This window comes from Mustela nivalis (assembly GCF_964662115.1).
Source record: "Mustela nivalis genome assembly, chromosome: 7".
NCBI lineage: Eukaryota > Metazoa > Chordata > Mammalia > Carnivora > Mustelidae > Mustela > Mustela nivalis.
Window position 1 is genome coordinate 3,332,553 of NC_139026.1, and position 7,605 is coordinate 3,340,157.

The window sequence follows — 7,605 nt, forward strand, 5'->3', positions numbered from 1 at the left end:
AGCCTGAGGGTGTCTCTTGGATGCTCTTCAGGCAGGACGGAGAGGGAGCAAGCCGCACAGGGCTGGTATCTGGCTTCCTGCAGGATGGGCCCCCGTGGCTCCTCTGGGACAAAGGCTGGCCTCCAGCCCATGTGGGGTCCCCAAGGTCAGTCCCCAGAGATCCTCACATGTGTCCTAAACCTCAGTCACTTGGGACCTGTTCGCAGTCCAGCTCCTCTGCCTCAGTAACTGTCCACCTGCCCCCTGGGGGGGCCTGGGCCACCCAGTCAGCCCCCAGTCTATCCCACGGTGTCACCTCCTGGTGAGTCTCAAACCCACACACTTCAAGGGGCCCCTTGGTCACCACAGTGGTCCAGGCATATCTGCGTTGGCCTGAGCCTGGTGGTCGCCGCCTCTTGGGGCCCCCTTTCCTCTTGGTGGCCAGAAGAAATGCAGAGTTGTCAGGCCAGGCTGGGCTACAACTCACTGAGGTGACTCCTGTTCTGGGGGGCAGCCACTGCTGACTTGACCAGCGTGGTGTGTGTGGTCAAGCCTGTCTGAGAAACTATGGGTTAAACCACGTCTAAGAGGCCTGCATCCTCTGTGCAGGCCTTGTCAGAGCCTTCAATAGGCTCCCCAGTTCCAAGAGGAGACACTGTAGGCAGCTGCTCTGGATGTATTTATCCAGGGACCCTCTGAGTCCAAGAACATCTCAAGGCCATTTTAAGGGACAGTCAGTTCCTGCCTCCGCTTAGGTCCCCAAGGTCCCCAGGTGCTGCTTCCTGCCACCCACCTGCCTGACTTCCTCTCCCACTAGCTTCCCTCCCAGTGCCAGGTTCCACCCCAGCAGAGAGTGTGCTCGCTCTAATTCGTTTCCTCAGTCACTGGGTGTTTACTGAGCACCAGGAGTGTGCCAGGCGGAGCTAGGTGCTAGGGATATTGCAGGAATAAGATACACGGGAACCCCAGCCTCGTGGGGGTGGGGTGACGGTGCTGAGAAAGCAGGAGGAGCCTGGCGGCTGGGAGCTGCCTGGAACATCATCTGAGCCTGGTTGTCCTCCCAGGAACCCAAACAGCTTCCCAGGACACCAACACTGGACAAGGCCGCTCTGGGACCCTGCTGGGTCAGGACAAAAGCGAGACCCCTGGAAATCACTGAACACAGGTGACAGCGTGAACATCCATCGGGCTGCAGAATGGCCCTATCCCCTCCTGGCCCGTCTCGGTCCCGCCAGCTGTCCAGGATCTGACACGGACAACCTGACTGTTCCCGTCCCCTCCTGTCCTAGAGAGAGGGGCTGAATGCGGCCCCTTCAGGCCGTGGCCATGGATACGCCCCAGACGGCACCCCCCGACCCCCACTCTGGCCTTTCAGACCCTGACTGTTCCAGGGAGCAACAACATCGGGGAGACCCATCTTTGCTAAGGGACCGGGGGGGGGGGGGCGGCATGAATTCTCGGCTAGAGGCAGAGATCCAGACCTGGCCCTCATGCCCAAGAACCCGTCCTCCTCACCTGGGCCACCGAAGCCCCAGCGTCCCCCTCAGGCTCCTCTTGCCGGGGGCCACCCACACCTCCACGTCTCCACACAAGCCAGTGCCCCCATTCTTTCAGGCTTGGGGGACCTCTCCTTTCCTTGGGGGAGCCTGGGCTCCCACCCAGGGCCACCACTGCCTCGCACTGCCACACGGTGTCGCTGTCGGGAAAGGCACAGTCCTGCTGCCCGGAGGGGACTTGGGAGCTGCCCTGGCCGCTGTGGGTGGGACAGAAGGAGGTGTTCACCGTCTGGGCGGGGCAGTGCGGCGGCCTCGCAGGTGGGCCCAGGGCCGGGCCCTTCCTGGGTCCTTCCTTCCTCAGTTTACAGACTCACCGTATGACTGGGGCGCACAGCCAGTGTAAGCCAGGACAGGCTCGTAATGGTGGAGGTCACGTGCTGTTTTCTGTGTGGGATGGAAGGATTCACGACACATATTGTGCACATACAACGTTCTCAGAAGTTCGTGGCCAGCCGTGTGGTTTTACAAAAGACCTATATTAGTACCCGTTTTTGCTAACTGCAAAAAATCCACAGAAGACTTCTGTTTTTATGAAAATAAAAAGAAGAGGGGAGGGAAGATCTCATTCACCACTGATTTCACCATGAGCTGATGTAGAGGCAGGGCGCGCCCCGAGACACGGGGCAGCGAGCAGCCCCCAGCCCCTTCCCCGGGACCCCTCAGTGCTCCGCCGCCACAGCTCGTGTCTGCGAGCGTCTGTGCTTGATCTTGAGTTATGTTGTGCATCCGTTAGCAGGATGTGTCCTAAGAGCGGCTGAAAAGTCCAAGAGAGGTGGTTTGTTAGGTCTGGGAGCACTCCTTTTCTTTTCATATAAAGTAACCGTTTCTTTGCTTTATGCCATTTTGGTTTAGGGATGTTTTCTTAGGGTATGTTGTGCTTTCGGATAGCAGCGGAAACCTGTGTTCATTTTTTCCTTCAGATTTTATCTTTTAATTTTTTTAAAAAAGATTTTATTTATTTATTTGACACAGAGAGAGAGCACAAGCGGGGGAGTAAGAGAGGGAGAAGCAGGCTTCCCGCCGAGCAGGGAGCCTGATGCGGGGCTCAGTCCCAGGACCCCGGGACCATGACTGGAGCTGAAGGCAGATGCTTAACTGACTGAGCCACCCAGGCGCCCCTTTCTGTCGGATTTTAAAGGAAACTGAAATGAAACCTCTTTGTGGCTCCTAGCAGCATGTGGCCTGCAGCTCTGTGCCCGCCGGGCTAAAGGACAGGCCAGCCCCACCACATGACCCCAAAAGTGAGGCCCCATGTGATGGTGGGCCTCTGCCCCGACCCGTCGCCTTGGCCTTGGGTGCTGTGTGGCCCTGGCCCTGCCCTTAGCACTATCCTGGCCTGCAGAGCCCACCTGCTGGTCTGCCCCAGGCCAGAGCGACGCCCGGAGCCATAGCCCGGATCAGGCAGCAGATGGCGCCAGATGTCCAGCCACAGCCGGGAACTCGGGTCCTCCTGCCGGCCCAGGCCTTCTCTTGCGCCGGCCCTGCGAGCCCTGCTGCCCCCGCTGAGCTCTCTGAACGGCTGTCTCTGACATCATCACGCCACCATGCTAGGTGGGATGGGGAAACCAAGGCTGGATGAGTAGAGCTGCCATCTTGGGCCCGTGGTCCCAAGGGTGGGGCCCTTTCCGCCACCCCGCAGGGCCTTCTAGCGCTGGACGAGGGGACAAGAATAAAAGCTGTTTTGACCAGGCTGACAACACCATCTGGTGTGTTCAGGACTGAACTGCTTCCATATACCACTGAGGGCCACACGATGGGGTACCCTGCCCCTGTCCCCTGCCCCCGTCTCCCCGTGGCACTCAGGTTCCCATTCTGGTGGGTTCTGATACCCTCATCTCTAGGGACAGCCTGGTGGCAGAGGAGGCCGGAAGTCGGTTGGCTGGAATGTGAGGAGGGACACGAGGTGATCCAGGTAAGCCGCGTCCTCCAAGAAGCTGCCCCTGACTACGGGGCTGGGTCCAGGGCTCCTTGGGGGCTCTCCCAGCCCCCGAGCCTCTCCAGCCATAGGGCTGAGCACAAGAAGCGGCTGCTGTGTGTCCCTGTCTTCTCCCCACCGGGCTGAGAGCTCCCACTGCAGGGCTGGGCAGAGCAGAGGTGTCTGGAGGAAAGGCTGAACTCAGGACATGGGCTTCGTGGTCAGAGGCGGAGCCTGAGTTGCGGACGTGAGGAGGAGGGGCTGTATGTTCAGAGCCCCTCGGAGCAAGACCAAGCAGGAGGGGTCCCGGTGGGAGCCTGTGCAGGCATGAGGAGGGGGCTGGGCACAGGAGGCCAAGGGTCTGGAGAGAGGGATTAGAACTCCCAAGAAAATTCGATGGCAGAGGGAGCTGGGGTGCCGAGAAGGCAAGGATAGAAAAGATCTTCGGGGGACACAAGTGGCCAGGCTCGGCCACTAACTGGCTGTGGGTGAGGAGAAGGAGGTCAGTGCCCAAGTTTGCCCCCCACCCTGCTGCTGGAGGACGACCGGAGAAGGGATGATGGCGCACTCCACTGGGACAGCCTCTTCTTTGTCTCTAATTGAAAACTCCTACACAGCCATCGAGATCCAGCTCAGATGGCCCCTGGGGTTGGAAGACTTCTGTTCTGAGCTCCCACCGGCCCCGACCCAGGGTGCCGCAGAAGCGGCTCGGAGCCAGCAGGCTGTGGGTCGGTGCTGAGCTGGAGAAGGCAGCAGGCGGAGGCCAGGATGCTCAGGAGGGCGGCTGGGGCCGAGATGGGGGCTGGAGCACAGTCGTGGTGGGAGGAGCTGGGGCACCAGGAGGAGGGGCTTGCCAGGGCCTCCGGCTGCTGTGCAGGTGCCCAAGAAGTGTCCGTCTTAGCCGGCCCTTCTGGGCCCCTGGCTTGGTCAGGAGCTCCCTCTGGTCCTTGACCCAGAGTCCTCATTCTGGGTCACTGAGGACCGTCCATACCTCGTCTGTTCCCTGGTCAGGCTGGCGACTGGGGTCTGTGTTGGTGTCCAGCTCAGTGTGCCCTGTGCTGTTGGCAGGAGCCAGCCTGCAGCTGCCTCTCACGGGAGGCCGTGGGCAGACTGGGGGGACTGGCCCCAGCAAGGAAGGGGGTGCAATCTTGGGTTTGCGCTAGGCACCGTGGCACAGGGGCCGGGCGTGGGCTCAGCCGGGCCAGTGCCTCCCCAGGCGGGGTGCTCGGAGCTCCCTCAGGCACGGACGGGCCCCTTCTCCTTCCCAGACTCTGGAATCGTGGGGACGGGGAGGCAGCGGCCGTCAAGTGAAGCTCAAGACCTCTGGGAGAAAGACGAGGGCACCCTTGGAGGGGAGGAGGCAGGCACAGGAGATGAGCACCCCGGGGCGGACGTGGCTGTGGAGGCCGGCCCCGGCCTGGGCCTGGAGCTGCTGACGGGGGTCCACGCCACCTGCAAGGAGTTTGGGGGGGGTCTCTCCACAGGATGGGGGTGGAGGGGCACGTCTGGGGCCTGGGGTCCAGGACCGAACCTGCTGGAAGGACCCACGGGCCTCTGCGCCCAGACACAGCCCCCCACGGTCCCCCCCAACAGATGCTCCCTGCCCCCACCCACGTACGCCCCCCCCGCCCCCCCGTCCCAGGGCTTTCGGAAGGAACGGGCAGGACTCTAGACACATGTCAGAACGGCTTTTATTGATGTCGAGGACTGCATGCCACAGGCTCCCACTCCCTGGCCCGGGGCTCGCGGTCCCCGAGTCACCTGCTGGGACTGGCGGCGGGCCCTCCTGCGCATATGTGCCACTGGGCTCCTCAGGGAAGGCAGTAGGTTGTATAGTTATCTTCTGAGGGGGCAACATCACTGCCCTGAAACCACACAACCTACTACCTCACCCCGCCGGCGCCCTGGGAGTGCGGGAGGGCCCGCCACTGCCCCACCCCCAGCCCTGGCCCCTGCCTGGTGGTCGGTGGCCACCAGAGCCGAGCTGGAGGGCTGGGCAGGCGCGGGGCAGGAGGGACAATCCAGAAGGCACAGACGGTGCAGCCCACACCGTCCACCTGCAGGTCGTCGTGCGTGCGGTGGAGGGAGCTGGGTTCCCCGAGGGGCCACATGGCGCTCACAGAAACCCCCCACTTCCTGCCTGGAATGGTGAGTGGTGAGCGATGGGGTGGCCTCAGCGCCCCTCGCCAGTGGAGGAGCCGTCACTGACCAGAGGCCGGACGCTGAGCTGGGCAGGCTGCTGAGGGCACTGGGGGGGTGTGCTGGGGTTCCCTGGGGGGCTCCCTGAGGGCGTGCCCTGCAACCCCAGTCTCGTCCTCTGGGTCCACAGCTGCTCCCCCAGGTGCCCACTGCCGGCCACAGGGAAGGAGCCGCGGACAGAGTCCAGATGTGGGGGGTGGGAGGGCGGGGAAGAGAGGCAGGCGGCAAAAACTACCCCACGGGTCCCCGCTCTCAGGAGAGTGACGGAAGGGTCAACTTTGAGCCCTCCCCTGCTCCCCCTGCTCTGGACACTTCACGGTTTCGTCTTCAATCCTCACTTGTCCCCATTTCACAGATTAGGAAAATGAAGCCCAGAGAGATCAAAAGACCCGCCCAAGGTCACAGAGCAAGTGGAGGATCGATCTGCCAGACCTACTGCACGGCAGCCTGTCCCCTCCCCCTCAAGGCTGCTGCCCACGCCCCGCCTGCACCTGTCCCCTCCCCGGCCAGGGTCCCGCTGCCCATACTCCACCTTCTCCTGTCCCCTCCCTGGACAGGGTCCCACTGCCCACGCCCCGCCTGCACCTGTCCCCTCCGTGGCCAGGGTCCTGGGCGCTGTCCATCGGCGATATTACAACCACTTCAGGAAAGACAGTAGATCGTATAGTTACGCATAGTAGGGCAGGGCCCCAAACTATACAACCTACTACCTCACCCCAAAGGGCCGTCAGTCGTGGCGCAGGGACAGACTCCCTGGTTTCCAGAGGCACCTCCTGGAGTGGGGCTGGAGCACTGGGGGGACCGGGGCTGGGGGTCAGGCCGGCTGGGTGCTCAGGGCTCGGGGGTCCCAGCCGGTGGACTCCCCACACCAGCTATGCAGGGGGTGCCACACATAAGAAAGCCACCAAACCACGGGAAAGAGAGTGTGAGGAGAGAGACGGAGGGATGAGAGGACAGGGACAGGTGTCGCGGTGTGCTTTCGGGGCTGTTACGGTGACGGATCATCCCTGTCTGGACAGGAGTGGCCATAATGTTCCCAAGGACCATCTCCTGCACTGGTGACACTGGGAGGAAGGCCATCCTGCCATACAGGGTGGCCGGAGCTGTCCCCACGTTGGGAGACCCCCCCCCCAGGATGCTGTTCTTTCCTTCAGACCAGGAAGCTGGCTCCCTGGGGAAGGCGGCTGGGGCAGGGCTGGAGACCCCGCAGGGCTCTGCACTCGGTGCCCAAGAGCAGAGTCAGCCTGGGTTAGCGTCACCATGGCCAGCAGGGCCACCACCTTCCTAGGGGCCCCTGAGGGAAAGCTGGTGAGGCGAGTGCTACTGTCAACCTGCCTTAGGGGTGAGCACAGCGGCCCAGAGAGGTGACCTCGCTCTCCCAGGGTCGCACAGCGGGTAGGTGGCAGGAAGAAGGTTAGAACATTCTGCCTGGTGAAACGGCCCGAGCTCCCTGAGCTCTCCCGCCGCCAGACCGCCTTGTACCCACCCCCAACAGGCTGCCTCCTCTCGGCAGGCCCCAGGCTGGGCTGCGCCATGCAGTCCTCACAGGCCCGCTGAAGCTGGCAATCCCGCTTTGCAGCGAGGAGAGGCGGTGATGGGTGGGCTGTGGGGTCCCTGGCCCCTTGTCAGGGCAGAGGGTTTCTCTTGGGCTCTGCTGGGTTTGGCCTCGCCTGGTCCCGCAAAGGGAGGTCTCAGGCCCAGCCCCCAAAGCAGGGGCATCTGCCAGTCCTGAATGAGCTCTGGGCGTCCTAAAGCCCCCCCAAGTGCCCTGTGGGGTGACTGGCTGCCATGAGCCTCACATTCCTGGGGACAAAAGAGGCCGAGGACCTGGCCCCCAGCCCAGGGCTCCCTGCTGGGTGTCCCAGAGGACCCTGGGCTTCAGACTCAGCCGCTGAGACCCTGATGCCTGCAGGCGGCAGAGACCCCCCAGTTCTGACCGCTGCCCCCGCAGGCTGA